Source organism: Chinchilla lanigera, unplaced genomic scaffold (assembly GCF_000276665.1).
Source record: "Chinchilla lanigera isolate Chin_1 unplaced genomic scaffold, ChiLan1.0 scaffold00023, whole genome shotgun sequence".
Classification (NCBI taxonomy): Eukaryota; Metazoa; Chordata; class Mammalia; order Rodentia; family Chinchillidae; genus Chinchilla; species Chinchilla lanigera.
This window is the reverse complement of record NW_004955424.1, coordinates 26,675,957-26,693,418: the sequence shown is the minus strand read 5'-3', so window position 1 is coordinate 26,693,418 and position 17,462 is coordinate 26,675,957.

The window sequence follows — 17,462 nt, the reverse complement described above, 5'->3', positions numbered from 1 at the left end:
GAGCCCTTCCTGGAATGTCAAAGACATGGCCTTCTTGAAAGGCTGTTCTCCAGGAAAGTAAACACCTTCTAGGCAAAGACAAACTGGTTTTATCATTCCAATGTGCTCTGAAGAACTCAAGGGTCCCAGAGCAGGCAGGGTCCAAGTCCAGCTTCCCTTTCACCTGGGTTTTCTTATGGCTTGTATCTAAATCTCCCCACAGAGCCTCATGTGTGCATAGGTGTACAATGCTGGGATGAAGGATGCCATGCTGGATTAAGATGCTGGGTTAAGGGTGCCCCTCTCTGAGTGTGGGCAGCACCACCCAAAAGACAGATAGACTGGATGGAATATGAAGGGACAGAAAGAAACTGCTGCTGCTTGCTGCCTGCTGCCTTCTGCCTGCCTTGCCACACCATGGACTGTTGTTTTCCCTCTGCAATGTGTCTCTGCCATGCTACCCTACTTTGGAGCCACATAACTATAGACTGAAACCCCTACAAATTATGAGCTAAATAAACCTTTTGTCGTTTAACAATGGGTGTAGGTATTTTGATGAAAGCAGTGAGAAAAGTAACTAAGACTCCTTTGAATAGGAGGTTTGAAACTAAACATACATCCATATGCACACATCTGGGTCCAGATTATTTTTTAAAATTATCTTTTAAAAATAAATTTTTATAAATTTTTTCTAAAAATATTTTCCTATATTTAATGTTAGGGATTTTTTTTGTTTTTGCTTTTGTCTTTTGTTTTTCATTTTTTTCCGGTACCAGGAATTGAACTCATGACCTTGCACTTGCCAGGCAGGCACTGTGCCTCTGAGCTAAATCCCCAGCCCCATGTTAGGGAATTTTTTATACCTCACCCAAATCTTCACAATCTCTTATACCTTTGTACCTTAGTATGTGTTGCTCATCACAGTTCCTGTCGTAAAACTCTGTACAGCCTTCAATGCAGCTATCTGTGAAGTCTTTCATTGGTCTTGCTTTGTCAGGACAAATACTTACAGATTCTTTTTTTTTTTTTTTTTTTACAGATTCCTTTTTGAGTCTAGCTTTTAGTCTTTTAGACATCTCCAAGCTTGTTACACTTCAGGTTCTCCTGGTGATCAATAGGCTGGAGTAAAGCTCACCAGACAGGTAATCAGAAAACCAGCTCTGGTGTCAGGTTTGACACAAACATGATAAGATTTATTTTTAAAAGATAATTTTAGAAAATAATCCGGACCCAGATGTGTGTGTATGGATGTATGCTTAGTTTTTTACCTCCTATTCAAATGGATCTTAGTTGCTTCTCTCACTGCTCTCTTCAAAATACCCAACATCCAATTTAAAAGAGGAAAGGTTTATTTAGCTCACAGTCTGCAGTGGTTTCAGTCTGAACAGCAATTCAAAACTTCTACAGCCTCCACTTCCAATGTTATGTAAAAGTGGAAGACAGGTGCACTACTGAGGTTCTTTAACTTCAGTTTCTACAGAGCAGGAAATGTCAGAGGGACTATGAACCTACCAGATGGTAGATTCAAAAGTCACCAATGTACCCACTTCCCAACTAATATTAACATTCCCTTACCCAAAGCCAAAGAGCTCTATGCTCAAATAAAACTTCAAAGTTGTTGTGACCCCTGAAAGTGAAAGAGGTAAAGTTTCCAGTTCATATTTGGGAATATATGATATACGATCAAAAACTTGGTGAATGTTTAAAGTTTAAAAATTATTAAAGTAAAAGACGCATTGTACTTAATCCCCCGCACATATCCCCCTCATTTCAAACAGTGTATCATTCTCGCCCCGTTCTAAAGCAGTTCTGGAAATCCTCTTTCTTGAGTATATTTATTTGTGCTGTCGTGATTGCCTCTTTTTCTTGAACTGATTCAAAAAATTAATCTTTTGTGGCTGTTTGGACTTTGGGGAAGAGCCGGAAGTTGCATTCTGCCAGATGTGATGAATAAGGTGGATGAGTTCACACCGTAATGTCCTTATGGCCTTGTCTTCCCATTAAATGGCATTGTGTAACAATGTTTGTTCTGTATTTTATCACCCTTCACAGAGAAACTTATGACAGGGGACTTGCAGAGTTCTTTTACTCTCCTCTTAATGTGAGCACAGCATATTCAATGAACTATGATAGAGCATATCATAAGTATAAAAGGGAAATAAAGTGGAAATATAAGAAAAATATTGTATAAATCTGTATAGAAATGCAAGTAAAATCTATATCTTTATGACTTGTCAAGGCAGATTTTAGGTACTTCCAAAGACCATGCTGTATACCCTTCAGTGGAGTTGGGAAAGAACTTTGGAGACCAATGTCTTTCAAAAGCACAATATTCTATAAATTGGATTAACAAGGAAAAAGACATCAAAACGTTACAGAGCTGCTCTGTGTTATGTCTCAGTATTTCCAGGATGACTGTGAGGGTTAGGAGCGCTTTGGAGGAAAGTGTAAGAACTCTCTGACATTTACTTCCTTCAGCACAGATTGTTAGAAGGAGTCTTATCCATTTTCATCTCTTGGCTCCTGTTACCTGTCTCTTATGTTTATCTCTACTTTGCTAAACAGGCATTCAAATCCATCTAGGCATAAAAGACAGATAAACTATAGCAAAATGATATTCAGTGTCTGAATACTGGAGCCAGACTGCCTGATTTTGAATTCCACCTGTACCACTTATTGGTGATGTACTCTTGAATAAATTATTTAAACTTCTTTAAACTCCAGTTTTCCCATCAATAAAACCTAACCTAGTGGGTTCAGTTAAGTCTTTAGCATGTCCTTAATTGTTGACTAGTGCTTTCATTCTTTGTATGTTCTCATTGTGTGCACACATTACCTGCCAAAGACTCTTCTTAAAAGTAACTAAATCAGTGCTCAAAAGGTATAAAGACAACTTCTCTACTTTGTGAAAGTGAGATTTTATGTGGTCCAGTAATTTTTTTAAAAAAACTGAATACATTTAGTGTTAGGAAAAATAGGAGACTTCAGGAGCTGATAAAATATGGTTTTCCCTGCACTAAGAAATAGAGAATTTGAAGTCAGAATATGAATTTGCATCACTCTGCAGTATCAACATACCCATACTGTCTAAAGCAAATCATTTGAAAAGTCTGGTACACTGAGGCCATTTGAAAGTGTGTCCACTTCCAAGGGACATTATGAGAATGAATTTGAATATATGACACTTATCACATTGTATAATGCTTTAAAAACTTGTCAGAGAAATTATAAAAACCTTTCCTTGATGATGAGACAAATGAAAAAATATCCAGCAGTTTCAGAAGAGATGATGCATACATTTACCAGGTCACTGATGAGCTCCTGCTGGCTCTCTGTACTTACCGGATGCAAATCCTCTTGGGTTAGGAAACCTTCTGTTCTTGTGAGCCACATGGAAGCACCACTTTGGCATCAACACTATGCAAACTGGGTCTCAGCTAGGTGTGCCCCACTAATTGCCACAGTTAGCTTTTGGAGTTCTGTACAGCATGATTACTGCTTTGCTTAGCTGCATAATTATATGTTTTCCGTATTACAATTTCAGAGTTTATTGAGTAAAATTACATGAAAACAAACACAGTGTATTCATCCTTCAGGAACAAGGATGAGTGAAAACAACAAAGCATTCAGAAGATTTCTATAGACCCCTGAGGTGGTAAAGAGAGAATCCAAAGCAAAATGATTTTTCCCTTTCCATGAGTGGCCAGCTTGGCATAGTGAATCCTACCTTGCTATCTTGGAAATTTAATGAAGCTTTCCAGGGTTTCTTGTCTATTACCCATGCGCACTTGTAGGTGTGCAATGGTCACAGTTTTCTGATTGTACAACAGTGGATGAGAAGACTAACAATACTAAGAAAAAACCATGAAGAATCAATAAGCAGTTTGAAAATAACTCTAGGGTGTTTGAGACTATCAAATCATTTGATTATAATATTCAGCCTCCTGGTAGAGACTCATAATACTAGCATTTAGTTTTTCTTTAAACATTGAAAAAAAATGTATAATAGAAAATTGAATTCTATGCTGAGCCAAATCAATAAACCATCCTGAGGCTGTTTCTATACATAAGTATATGTTTAGCTGCATCTTAATGATATTTTTTAGGAAGATCTGTGTCTTTCACAGTCAAAAAACTACTGTCTATCCAGGTTATAGATGTATTTTGAGCATATTATTCCTTTCTGATAATTGATTATTGTACAAAAATATTTACTGAATCTTTGTCTTTTTTTATTCTTCTAAAAAAATTTTGGAGGTTAATACAGCCAGTGAATTCCTTATGGTTGCTATCTATTATTTGAAAAAAAGAACTTCCACTGTTGCAATTTGAAGCAGGCAGTATGTGCTGGGCATTTACAAGCTGTTAAGGTTTCCTATTGTGTGTTCTGGCCGTTGTTAGGGCTCCCTTAGATCTGTCAGTATCAGTCCAAATCCAAATCCCCACTCTTGCAACCAGATTCCAAGAGAGAAGACAAAGTACCCAACAAGACAAATGTGAGCCATTATTACCATGAGAGTTTCTGCTCCATCCACCCTACAGTACAGAATTCAAAGAGCCCCAGGACTCGACAGTCAGGCAGTCTGCAGGTGGCTCTGGGGCTGCGCTGTATTTCACTTTTTCGTAATACCATTGAAACAAAGGTGTGAGTACTTGAAGCTATGAATTCTGCCCCCACACACAAGCTGGGAGACTTTTTGGAAATCATTCATCTTTCTTCTGTTTCACTTTCTTCACCTGTGGTTGTAAGAAAATAAAATGGTGCGGTTAAAGGCGCTTGCACAGCAAAGTGCTGGGAAGACAATAAGGATTTGGCTAATCTCAGTGCTCCTGATGTTTCTTTTAACACTACTTTAAGTGTTTATGATTTCTAGAACTCTTGCCCTCCCAATCTTGCACACACCTATTCACCAAACTCAAGGAGCACATAAAGGAAACCTCCTGTCTATCATTAGTCATTCATAGCGCTGGGTCTTAGTACCTCCTTTGAAATGGTGGAAAAGAAGTTTAATTGGAGCAAAAAAATCTAAAATTGATGGACAGATGGATTTGCAAAGTGTTTCAATTTTCTGAGCTTCCTCTGTCTAATAGTATCCTTGGTTTCCTAAAGTTGAGCTAAACAAAAATAAATCTGCTTTGTTGTCATGTCATTTCACTTCTCTGGCAACCTATATTATTCAGAAAGAGTGAAAACAAACATCATAAAAGCTTTTATTTCCCACTATTTTCAACATTTAGTCTGTTCCTGATGGATCAAGACAACAAGATCTTGAAAACTAACTATAACGGAGAGTTTCAACATGTTGCAGATCAGTTTTGGGTACAGTGGGATCTAGCTTAGGAACTAAACTATGTTCAGGAAGAAACACAATAATGCTGCCAGGCAGCATGAAAACATTTTGAGGATGCTCACATGCAAAGTGTTTTATTTTTAAGTGAGCATCTTTGACTATTTAAAAGGACTATCTCAGGGAGAATAAGATTTGCAACACAATTCACAGTGGTAAGTATAATTCCTGGGTGTTTTGGCTTTGCATAGTTGTACTGGAAAAATCATTTCTGCCAGCAGCTGTCAGAACTGTCTGCAGTGTGGGCATAGGAGGTGGCTGCAAAGTGCTATGTAGATACAACCCAGATGCACTGTCTTATAGTCAGGCTACGTGCACCCCAGCCTTTCCGCCCTGAGCCAAGGAGCTCTGGAAAACAATCTATTGTCTGAGGCTGTGTTGAAAACAATAGATGGCACTTATTGCTTATTATGTGCTCTCCTGTATTCTCTGGATATCCCTGCAGCTTGTGACAGAAAGATAGAGCCACTGTCTAAAAACACAGAAACAATTTGTCCTGTCTCAGATGAAACTGGACATTCGGTTTCCTTCTTTCTCCTTCTATCTATTTCTGAGGTCTACTCCGTTCATTGCCAGCCTTTCATGTAAATGGAGGTAGAAGAAATGAAATACAATTAAAGCAAAATTAGTCTCATTTTAGCTACTTGTTAATCACTCTAATAAAGGTTTATAATAGATAAGACGGAAGTTACTGCCTAAATAAACATGCTTAATGGCTGTGGATTCTGTTGCCCATGATAGCTTAGCAACTGAGGAATATATTGATTGATTTGATATAAAGCCTCAACTCTGCAGAATTCTCAAGATTAGAACAGAGCTTTGAGTCACTCTTTCTTCTTAGGAAATAGAGCCCTCTAAGATTTCCTTCTTGTCTGTAATTGCATGTTGTAGAAAATAGCTTGAAAATGTCCATGTATCCATTGCTGAGGTGAAGGAATTTTTATAAGTTTCTGAAAAAAAGATATAAAACCTTTTCATCCCTTCTCATGTTCCAACACTTTCTCAGAGAGAGGTCCACATGGCCAAAGAATAAATAAATGTTCTTTAAAGGTAAGATTCTAAACAATTCACTACTTTATTGTAAAATAGTACCTTTATTTAGATTTCTGCTGCTGACTTCATTCAAACTGATCATAACCCAAAATAAAAAAGAGGGGCTGGGGATTTAGCTCAGTGGCAAAGCGCCTGCCTGACAAGCGCAAGGTCGTGAGTTCGGTTCCTGGTACCGGAGAAAAAACAAACAAACAAACAAACAAACAAAAAACAAAATAAAAAAGAAAAATATTCTGTATTAATTCTGAAGTTGGTAAAATGTTCATGTACTAGTATGCTCTCATTGCTTCCTTAAGGGTGAAAGAAATTTTAAGGTATGCTACAGAGAAGAACATGGTAGAAAGCACAAAAATTGATCAGAGGTATAAGGATACTTTTGTGAAAAAGATAAAATCAGAAAACCTATCAAGTTTACCCAATTCCTTCTCCTGAGATTGTTTCCTTTTCTGAGTATTGTTACTGCTGGAGCTCATGATTTCATGTTCTTGGCTTCCTTCTGCTTTCCTTCTACCCTCACATCTAGCAGATAATAACATCCTTCGTGTTAACAGGGAAGATAAAGCACATTTAAATTAGGAGCCAGAGATACATCAACTCTGTTGATAGAAACTTTTCTGCTCAATAATGATACCAATAACTACTCACTGAATGAATCTAAGCCAAGAAAACTGGTGGGAGTTATTTTTTCCCTATGCTAATGCTGCGGAATCTTGACAGGTATTTAATTCATTATGGAGTAACAATCCCTCATTCACCTCTCTATAACACCAACGCTGATTAATACCCATCCCTAGCTAGTCGTCACTGTCTTCCTCTGCACATCTGTAACCCAGGCCAGTGGCTTTACTCCCTCAGCTGGGAGATCTGCTGGTGTGACCCCACCTAGGAGCACATCCCTTTCTCCTCCACCTGAAGACAGTAATCAACCAACAGAGGCACCGAAAATGAGTGTGATCCCCAGACAAGAGGCATGTTTTTATTCACAGGAAATCTGGAATTCAGTTTGAATTTTTTATGCTGCTTTTGAGAGAGTTCAGTAAACGGACAAAACAAAACAGGATACTGTATACACAAGTACTCAGATGAGGCTCAGATTCTGCTTGCAGAAAAAGGAAAATTGGGAAGACAAAGAACATGTAAGTGTAAGAATGAGATGTAATCAGTGTCTGTGTTGGGTTGGAGGAAATAATATATGAAAAGGACTAGAGATAACAGAAATATAGATGGTGTGAGAACATGGGAGAAATCCAGTTGAGCTGCATCTGAGAGAAAGAAAAGGGACCTGGTGAGAGAGGAAGTGTGAAAGGATGGAAATCCCCTCCATAAAGAAATTGGTGGTTCCATATTGACAGTCAAGCAATGGATGTCATTAAGCAAGGAAGAACTATGATTGGACATAATTTTTGAAAGGTTTACTCTGACTGAGGAGTAGAGAGAATACTGAACAAGAGCCAAGGAAGAGGCAAGCAGAATCACTCACACAATGCTGCAACTTCTTCTTTCCCTTTCTTTCTAAATCCTGAGGAGAAAGATTTGGAAAATATGGCAACACAGAAGTGAGAGACTCAGTGCCGACAAAAGAGGAGTTTGCCATCTTATGAATGGAAGCATCTGAAATGCCTAAATGTTGCTCTCTCTGGTGCAGTATTGACAGCTGTTTGGCAGAAGAGATGGGCACCATCCTCAGAACTTTTTGAGTTTTAAGGTATTTGAGAGGAAAGTGTGAGTGCAGAGTCAAAGGGATGGTTGGGAGAAGAAAAGAGGTAGAAGAGACTCAAATTTCTAACTGAATCAGAATTTATGTGAACCAAAATGCAGTCAGAAGAAAAATGTGAAGAAATGCTGCAGTCTGTCCAAAGGAGCCTTCCTTATTCTAGCTTGATGAGCATGAGGAGTTCGTTTTAAAAATGTACAGTGTCTATAATTTGCCTTCAACTTTTGCGTGCTCAGATGAGAAATTATGATAATTTGTGGAGAAATGATGGGATATTCATAGGGGGAAGGAAGGCAGAGCATATATTTGAAAATGTACTTGAGTTAAATTCCATAGTACTAAATGACTAACAGAATGTGCAGAGTGTGAGAGAAAGAAGTGTTAAGCATGTCACCTATATTTCTGACTTACACTGTGGGTACCATTCAATGAGAAAGTAAAATGAACGAGAGTCAAGTTTGTGGGGGAAGATGAAATTTTCTTTGGTTATACTGAAACAGATGCACCTTGAGGCAACAGAACCAAGCTATCAAAAGAGTAAGATATGTATGGGCTAGGGTCCAGGTATGAATATTCAGATGAAAATAAAAATTTGCTAATAATCAGATAATATAAGGAGTTGTGTAGTAAATAAAGGTTAGAGGTTGCATAGTCATTAGGATGGCTCCGTTTTCTCAAAGTGATTGAGAACGGAAAAGGAGAGGAGAGGAGGGGAGGAGAGGGAAAAGGAGAGCCTAGGACAGCTCCCTGATAATTGAAGGCTCAGCAGAGTAGGGAGAAAGATGTTGAGGATCGAAAAGGAGGGAGAGAGAAAAGAAAGAAATAAAGGAAAATATATACACACACAAGACAGCTAAGCTGATTGTACTACTAATTTCCGTTGCTTTATTGAAATGCACAGTTAGGGGCTGGGGATTTAGCTCAGTGGCACAGCATTTGCCTGGCAAGCGCAATGTCGTGAGTTCGATTCCCAGTACCAGAAAAAAAAACCAAAAAAACAAAACAGAACAAAACAAAACAAAACAAGAAACTCACAGTTAATGCTTAATTGTTTGATCAGTCTTAACTGCCTATATCTGGTTATCTGAGAAACTAATTTGAAGATATCAATATGTAATATAACAGCCATTATTAATTTCCTATCATCTTGTTTTGAAATTCTGTATTGTTTTAATTGCTTTTCTGTTGTTTTGTTATTTTGCTTTTGTTCTTTTCTCTTTAAAATAAAAAAAAAGGAGGCAGCAGAGAGAAGTAGCGGGGCAGCCTGGAAGCATGACATCCCAGAAGGCTGGGACAGGGCTTTTGGAAGGAGAACCAGTCAGCATTGCAGAACGCTGCTGGGAGGTCAAATGAGAGCAAGACAGATTATTTATTGGATTTATCAACTAAGAAGTCATCATGGACCTTGGCAAGAGAAATTTCAATTAACTGGAGCTCAATTAATTAGAGCTATTGACTTCTTAGAGTCCTGTTTCAGGAGTTTGAAGAGTGAATGAGAGATAAGAAGAGAGTAAGTAGTAGGAGCTATTTTTTTGATGTACTTTGGGCTCTTGGGTACCTAGTCTATATTCAAGCACACAGTGAATGATTAACAAATACTTTTGCATGTATTATATAATTTATATTTATAACTAGTTTAATATAAATGAAAAATCTCAAAACAAAGAGACAGATTCCTTGATTAAGGTTTGAGAAACCATAACTCTTGATAGATTCATTTTTCAAACTGCCAGTACTATTTCCGAAGGTGCAACAGAGCCGCAGAAGTAGAGGAGGAGGAGAGCAGGAATGAAGCACCAAGGGGCTTACTTTCTTGTCCTTTTAGAGAAAAATTTGGCTCTGGTCCTTTCTGCATGGTTGGGGTGGGTGAGAAATGAGCCACATAAAGCCCCTCACCAGCCCAACCCAGTCTGGAGTCTGGAGGTACTGATTTGAGTTTTCAGTTAGGATCTGGAGGTTTCAGTCCTTAAAATCATGTCCTCCCGAAGGGTTCTGAGCTTACCATTCCCTGCACTATGAAAAGAAGCAAGGGTCTGTATGGTTTTTGTCTTTTGGAAAGGCAGCAGTTTGGAAAAGCTTAAGATGAAACTAGTAAATACACAGCAGCTTGGGATGGGTCATAGAAAACTCTATTTTAAATGATTTTCCTTTGCTTACTCGCAGTAGAATGAAAGCCTTTTCATCCTGTTATCAGTTGCATCCCTTTGTCATTATGGCTGCCCCTGCTGTTAGTGTGGATGGCCTAATATTCTCACTGATGAGGGTACCAAGAGAGTCATTCACATTCAAACATGCTAGATTGGGATCACATATAACTCTGTACATTTCTGTCTATGTGCTTTATTTTCCTCCCTATGACCAACTTGCAGTTTTGTCCACACAAGACCAAGCATCTTGGTAATGAATAGGCAATTCAATCAGCCATCCAGATGCTTTGTTGACATTGTGTACATCAGCAAGCATCTGGACCATCAGCTGAAACCTGCTCTTCTCCATTTTGCTGCTGGTTGCTATGCAAACATAGCTCCTGTCTGTTTGTGCAGCAAAACTAATGAGTTATATTTTCCTCATTTCTCTTTGCAAATATGTATGATCTTGAAAATATAAAAATTGGGAGACAGTTTCAAAGGAAAAGGAAAGGCTTTTGTTTTTTCTCTATTTCTTCTGACTGTATTATTCTCCTGTCCCAGATATGAAACCACTCTAAGAAGATCCCGTTCACATTCGTAGAATATTGAGGTTTTACACAGAAAATATGAAGGAGATAGGCAGGACTTACACACTCACCAATATAAAATATTAAGGTCCAAGACCGTAAATGACTAGACTAAAATGTAAAGCTGGTAGCAGAATTGAAATAAATACATGAAAATCAGAGCATGATTTCTTTTTCCCAACAAAATGACAATTCCTAGAATTTCAAGAAGAGAAAATTGAGAGATTCTTTTGATGAAGATTCATTTATTTAACAATTCATAAAAATAAGGAAAACCATTTCAAATATGTTTTAATTAAGGAATTATAATTGAAATTAATACTGACATTATCTATATTTATAAAATATAGAACACCAAAGCTTATTATATAGGAAATTATTAGATTAATTGTACAGATCAACAAGATAAATATTTAAAGTGTCTGAAATCAGGGATAAAATTGATTTTAATAATATGAAAATGTTGAGTGGTATAGCAACATGAAATAAAATTTTGGGTGTGAATCCAAATATACAGAAAATATTAATGGAAAATGAGGGAAGAAAATGCACAAAAGTATTGACAATAGTTATATAGGGTGATGTTTTATGAGCCACTTTTGTCATTCCTTTTCTGCTTTTTGCACTCTCAAACTTTTATGCAGGGAACAGTACAGTGCATGCTGTGGTAAACACATAGGTTTGCTGCTGCTCATTCCATTTCAGAACTAAAGCGCCTACTGTCTTTCCCCAACCACAGTCAATGGGTGACCAGGTGACCGAAAGTGGTGAGTTGAGTTCTCTGAGAATCATTCTGGCTTGTGAAGAACTGCCAATGTTGCATTCTTCTTAGGGGCATCTGATATTCAATGATTGATCGAGGAGGGTGTATGAAATTCCAGGACCTTGCCTGTGTTTCAGCTGTGAAGAGCCCTCTCAAGGCTACAGCCACCTCCGCTCTCACCGGGTTTCTTTCTGTGATGGCATCTCATCTCACCTTTTCCCTCTGCATCTTTTTTCCTTCAGTCTATCAGGGGTGTTGATCCTTCAGAGGATGACAGTAAATTTTTGCATGCAGCTCTGTTTTCTAGGGGAACACAATTTGCAAACAGATTCCAGGAGCAAAAGAAAAAGAAAAAATGAGGATTTACTTTTAAGTCACCTAGTGACCAGCTGACAGTGAAACTTCCCTCACTGGTGGAACATGGAACCTTACAGCTCACAGCATGTGCAGCAGCAGACAGTAAATGGAGAGAGGGTGGTGGTGAAAGTGAAGACAGTGATCAGCATAGTATCTAGATTTTAAGAATGCAAAAGATGCTATTTATAAAGATATGACATATACGAAATTGGAAGGCTATTACTGGGGGTGATAAATTGCCTTGTGTATTGAATTTGGTCACCTATTTTATATAAAAAAAAAGTTCAAATTCCCTGATGTTAGAATATATTGATTCAGGGACAGTAGAAAATGAATTTACTGACGTGGTAAAACTCTTAGGGATAAAAGTTGGACAGAGGACTAGAAAATAGTTACATGTGGGTGGACTTATGAGAGTAGGCATGTGTGTGACGACCTTTGATTGCACATTAACTGTCACCACACGACAAAGGCTATGCAAACACATATGGCCAGGGACCGAAGGTTGAAATAGGAGTGCCTCACCATATCCTCATTCTCAGTAACCCACTTGAAAAATCTGTATTTCCTTTTCTTGAAATTGTAGATTCTGTTTGTTTAGGAACCAGGAGGTCATCCCCTGGCAGAGATAATTAGTTGGATCATCAGGGGAGAGTAGAATGCTGTTATTTAATGAAGGCATTGAAGAACCTGTGGGCATTCTTTTTTTACTGTCTCTTGGTACTCTCTGGTACAGTTCTGCTTGTAAATGGACAATCTCAGCAGCCATAGACTGTGAAGAACCTGTGACTGGGGGCACAGATCCCTCATACTGAGGATCTCAGTCATCTGGTTAATGTGCAGTCTAGATTAGAATAGATGTTAGCTAAAGGCAAGTGGAATCTACAATGTATAGTAGAAGAGAGACGTCAGGTTGTAGCCTTGAGACTAGGTGAAGCAGTTAGAGTAAGTGCTCATCCCGACAACCTTTCTCTTCTATTTTTTCCAGGAAGATCTATGAGATTCAGGAGCAGCTGCTCCAAGATATTATCACATGAAGTCTGTGGATCTGGCTGTTGTGGATGCCATGGTGCCCTGCCCAGACCAAACCTTCAGGGCCAAAACACTCACTCTGCCACCTTCTCTGTAAGTGTTGGCAGTTGATGGCTGTCAGCTGAGCTTCTCTCTGGAACTTATTCTGGGCTGATGAAGATGAACTCAGCTAACAAGAACTTCTTTGTCCTATATCACACTGTCCACATCCCATTCCAGAGGCAGCTCACATCCAAATATCAGTCAGTATCATGATAAAAGCCTAGCTATCTTGAGCCATGAGCTCAACTCCCCAGGGACGTTTTACTTTAGTCCTTTCCATGGGAGCAGCAGAAGTCTTTATTTTACATTGTATATTGCAGTTCAATTTATCTATTCTTCCTTTATTCCCTCACAAACATGGTTTCCAAAAGCACCTCCAATAAGTTTCCTATACAAAAATTCTCAGTCTGAGTATATCCCAAGAGGATCCAAACTGCAGTATGGAATATTAATTTAGAAACATATAAATGTAATATTTTCAAAACTAAGCTGGTATCCTCCCCCTCTCCATAAGCAAAACAACCATACCAAAGATACTTAAAAGGCCAAGACCATGTCAGGGCAAAATATAAAAGAAAGAAACATAAGTGCATTAGCTAAAGTAAATGATTATATTCAGAATCAGGTGCAAAGGGCGAAAGTAACCATCTTAAATTCTGAAAGCACGTATGAGTATAAACATGGCAAAAAATGAAGATAATCTTCAAAATATGCATGACAATGGAGTTCAATTAGAGAACTATTTTGTTCATTCTTAGCAGGACAATAACCTCTTTACTTCCTAACATTGTCAAGCTGATAAGGAACAGGGAGGGTATAATAAGAACAAGCTCATTAGTAGAACAGGTGGGTAGGCAGATAGCTGAGTAAGCAGGGACTAACATAAGCAGATGTCTGCTCTTTGAATTGCTACCTTATGTTTCTTCAAGTCAACATTATGTTCTGTAGATTTGCAGAAGTTATTTTTCTATATTACAAATAAGTTATAATAGTGTTTTGTGTAGTATCATGCTGATCTTTCTTTACTGAAGTATAATTTTTCTTATATTTTGATTTGAGTTTTAGTACTAAAAATTTAAGATGCTAGACATTTTATAGGGCTTTTAAGAGACATTTTCTTTTTTGGGGGGGTGAGTTAAGTCAGGCCAAAGATACCCACAAGGCAGTGTGATATCATGAGAAAACTGAGTACACTTTCATTTACGTCTAGCTCTGAAGTCTTGGGCAAGGCACTTCACCTTTCTATACCTTATTCTCTTCATCTGTGAACCAAATGAGGACTGAGTTATCACCCACAGTTCCTCCAGCTAAGGTACTATGAATTTGGTGTAATAAAATAACATTTCTTGGTAGTTCATACCTGTTATGGTTTGTGTCTGGGTGTCCCCCCAAAGCCTCATGCGGTCATGGGGCAGGCTTTTAGAGTTTGATTGATTATGGGTGTGAGAGCTGCACCTTCCCTGGGGTGGATGTAAGGGAGAGCAAGAGGCTGCTTGGGGCCATTTCCTGGCTTTTGTGCTTCTGGCCATTCCGACCTGGCTTTTGTGTTGTTGCTTTTGCCGTGTTCTGCCGCAATGAGCTATAGCTCTCTGCCATGTGCCACTCTGCCTTGTAACTTGCCAAGTACGGACGGAAACCTCCACAAACTGTAAGCGAAGTAAACCTTTCCTTCCTTAATTTTGGGTGTCAGGTATTTTTGTCCCAGCAATGAGAAAAAAGTAAGCAAGACAATACCTATGAACTTAGCACTCTGGAAGCTAAGGCAGGAAAATTACAAGTTCGAGCCCAGCCTGGGCAATTTAGGGACTTAGAAAGACTCTTATCTCAAAATAACAACTAAAAATGCTAGAGAGGTAGCTAAATGCAAATGCCTTATGTTCAACCCCTAGTACTGAAAAAAAGAACTAAAATTTCCCACCAGAAAAGCTTAAAGTAATTTAATTTTGTGTATATTCAACTCTTAATGGTTTTCTTTTGAAAAGTAATCATTGAAAAGGGAAACAAATTAGCATGACAGACTCACTGCGTATGAAATATTTAAGCAAGCTATTGAGATGTTGTTTTGAGATAACAATAGATACCTACATGTTCAAAATCATAAGCGTGGTAAGGAAGAACATGGGTCAATACAGAGTCCTTGTGGGAAGACTGAAGTGTTCTGCTGTGCATCATTGTTTAAAATAAGGGTGAACAGCTGCAGGGCACCAGCTATGCTTCAAATGTATATAAGAATATGCCCTGGGCTCCCTCCCCACAAAATAAGCCTCTCAGATTCACAGTCCTTAAATTTCCAGGACCTGATGCCTCCTTTCCTCGGCTTTCTGACTGCAGCACAAAGCCCAGCAGCTCACTCCGAATGAATGAAGAGATTAGGGGCTCAGGGAATCCAAAACTCAAGCATCTGGGACAGATCATAAAATGTGTGGTTCAGGCTTGGAAGAAGTGCTTCAGGTAAAAACAAGCTCATGATCCAGGAAAGATTTTTAATGGTCTTAACAACAGTGCTTTCTTTTGTGATATCCAACTCCCAAATTAAAGAAAAAAACTGTATCACATCAAATTTCTAACTAAAAAGTGACATAATGTGAACCATCTGTTACTCAGTATTAGAACTACCATCCAGGTTTTCCTCTTCAAAACAGTGAGTGCTCAGAGCTGGCACTTAGCAAAGTATGACTGGTTGTGTTGATGACTAGCAATGCTCTATTCCCACAAATGCAATTGTTGATGGTTTCTCTCTGCTGTCCCATCCCTTGTTCCCAGCGTGAGTTATCCACAATCCTCAAGCAGTCTTTTTTGTCTGCAAATATTTCTTCAATTAATGGACATGAAATTTTCAGTATATAACATGCTTATATGTGTAACTAAGGACTCAAGGACTTACAAACACTCTAAGATTGATGGAAGGACTGAAGATTACTAGATGAGACACCCACTGGGTCAGAAATGATGTTTACACACTTCATGCTTAGTGTGAAATCTCTGAAATCACATGGCCGAATAAACCCATAAACAGGCTTTGTATCATCCATGTCTTTTGTTTCTTTCAATTAAACATGAATTAGGGGCAACAGCTGTCTGATAGTTCTCATGGCATTTTAAAAATTGATTTTAAATATATGAAGATGGGGTGACAGAAAAGAGTTCTAAAATGTCCCCAAATAAACATTAAGTAGTTAGATAGTAAGAGAAAATTCTGAACCACAGGAGTGATAACAGTTTGAATCTCCAAACAATACAAAGAGTAATGACAAAACAGCTCAAACTTATGGCAAATATCACTTTTTATTCATTCTAACTTTCTAAGAGTGAATACCACCTACTATTAACATAGAAAAATGTCTCATTTTATCTGCCCATTTTAGAGGTCAAATAGTCATTGCCTACATGTGGCCAAATTACATGGTGTCTAAATACAGACATCCCATCCAGATAGACTTCATGCCTGACATGTTGGACAGAGTTTGCTCTCAGAGTATATCAAGGCTCAGTCATGCGCCCAGTACCTTGGATGACTAGCAATGCTCTATTCCCACAAATGCAAGGATGCAATTTGACCTATCCTTCATAGACTCTCTTCCAAGGTATTATTATATCAGTTAACTATAAAGCTCCAAATCAAACCCTCAAAATGAGTTATTTTCTTGCCAATTAAAGTTGGTACTATAGGGGCTGGGGATTTAGCTCAGCGGCAAAGCGCCTGCCTGGCAAGCGGAAGGTCCTGAGTTCGGTTCTTGGTACCGAAGAAAAACCAAAACCAAAACCAAAAACAAAAAAAACCCAAAGATGGTACTATAGATATGCTTTCTGAAGTATAAATTTATTTAATTTTAGAAGGAGATTTGGCTGAAACTCAAATTATTAAGGTAATTCTTTTTATTTTTCCTGATGTCTGTTTTTTTTTTTGTTTGTTTGTTTTTATTTATTTATTTATTTTTTTTGTTTTGTTTTTCTCCGGTACCAGGATTTCCTGATGTCTGAAGATATGTGCTCATCAGTTTTACCTAAATTAGGTTCTACTGAACAGATATGGTACAGGGGAAGTTTTCTACAATTAAATAAGTTTAGGAGAATAGTCCTTCTAGGATGGTCACCATTCCTATTGGAATATGAATTGGCTCTACAGAAGATTTTTAGTAAAAAAGAGGTAGGTATTCAATTTAAAAAATTCAGATATTTCAAAATTGATTTATTTCACTAAATTTTTACGTTTGAAGATATTTATTTTCAGAAGTATGCTTGTTGAAAAGCTAGGCAATAGAGCATCTCAGTAAAAAGAAGATTTTTTCTCAGATATCTACACTCAATTCATTTTTCAAAAAATTTTTATCCTGAAGTTCAAAACATGCCTTTTCAATTTCTGAGCATTTTATGATTTTAGAATGAGAATTGTGGTAATAGATTGAAGTTGAATGTACCCAGACTAATGGAAAGCCAGAGAAACATTTGGGAGAACTG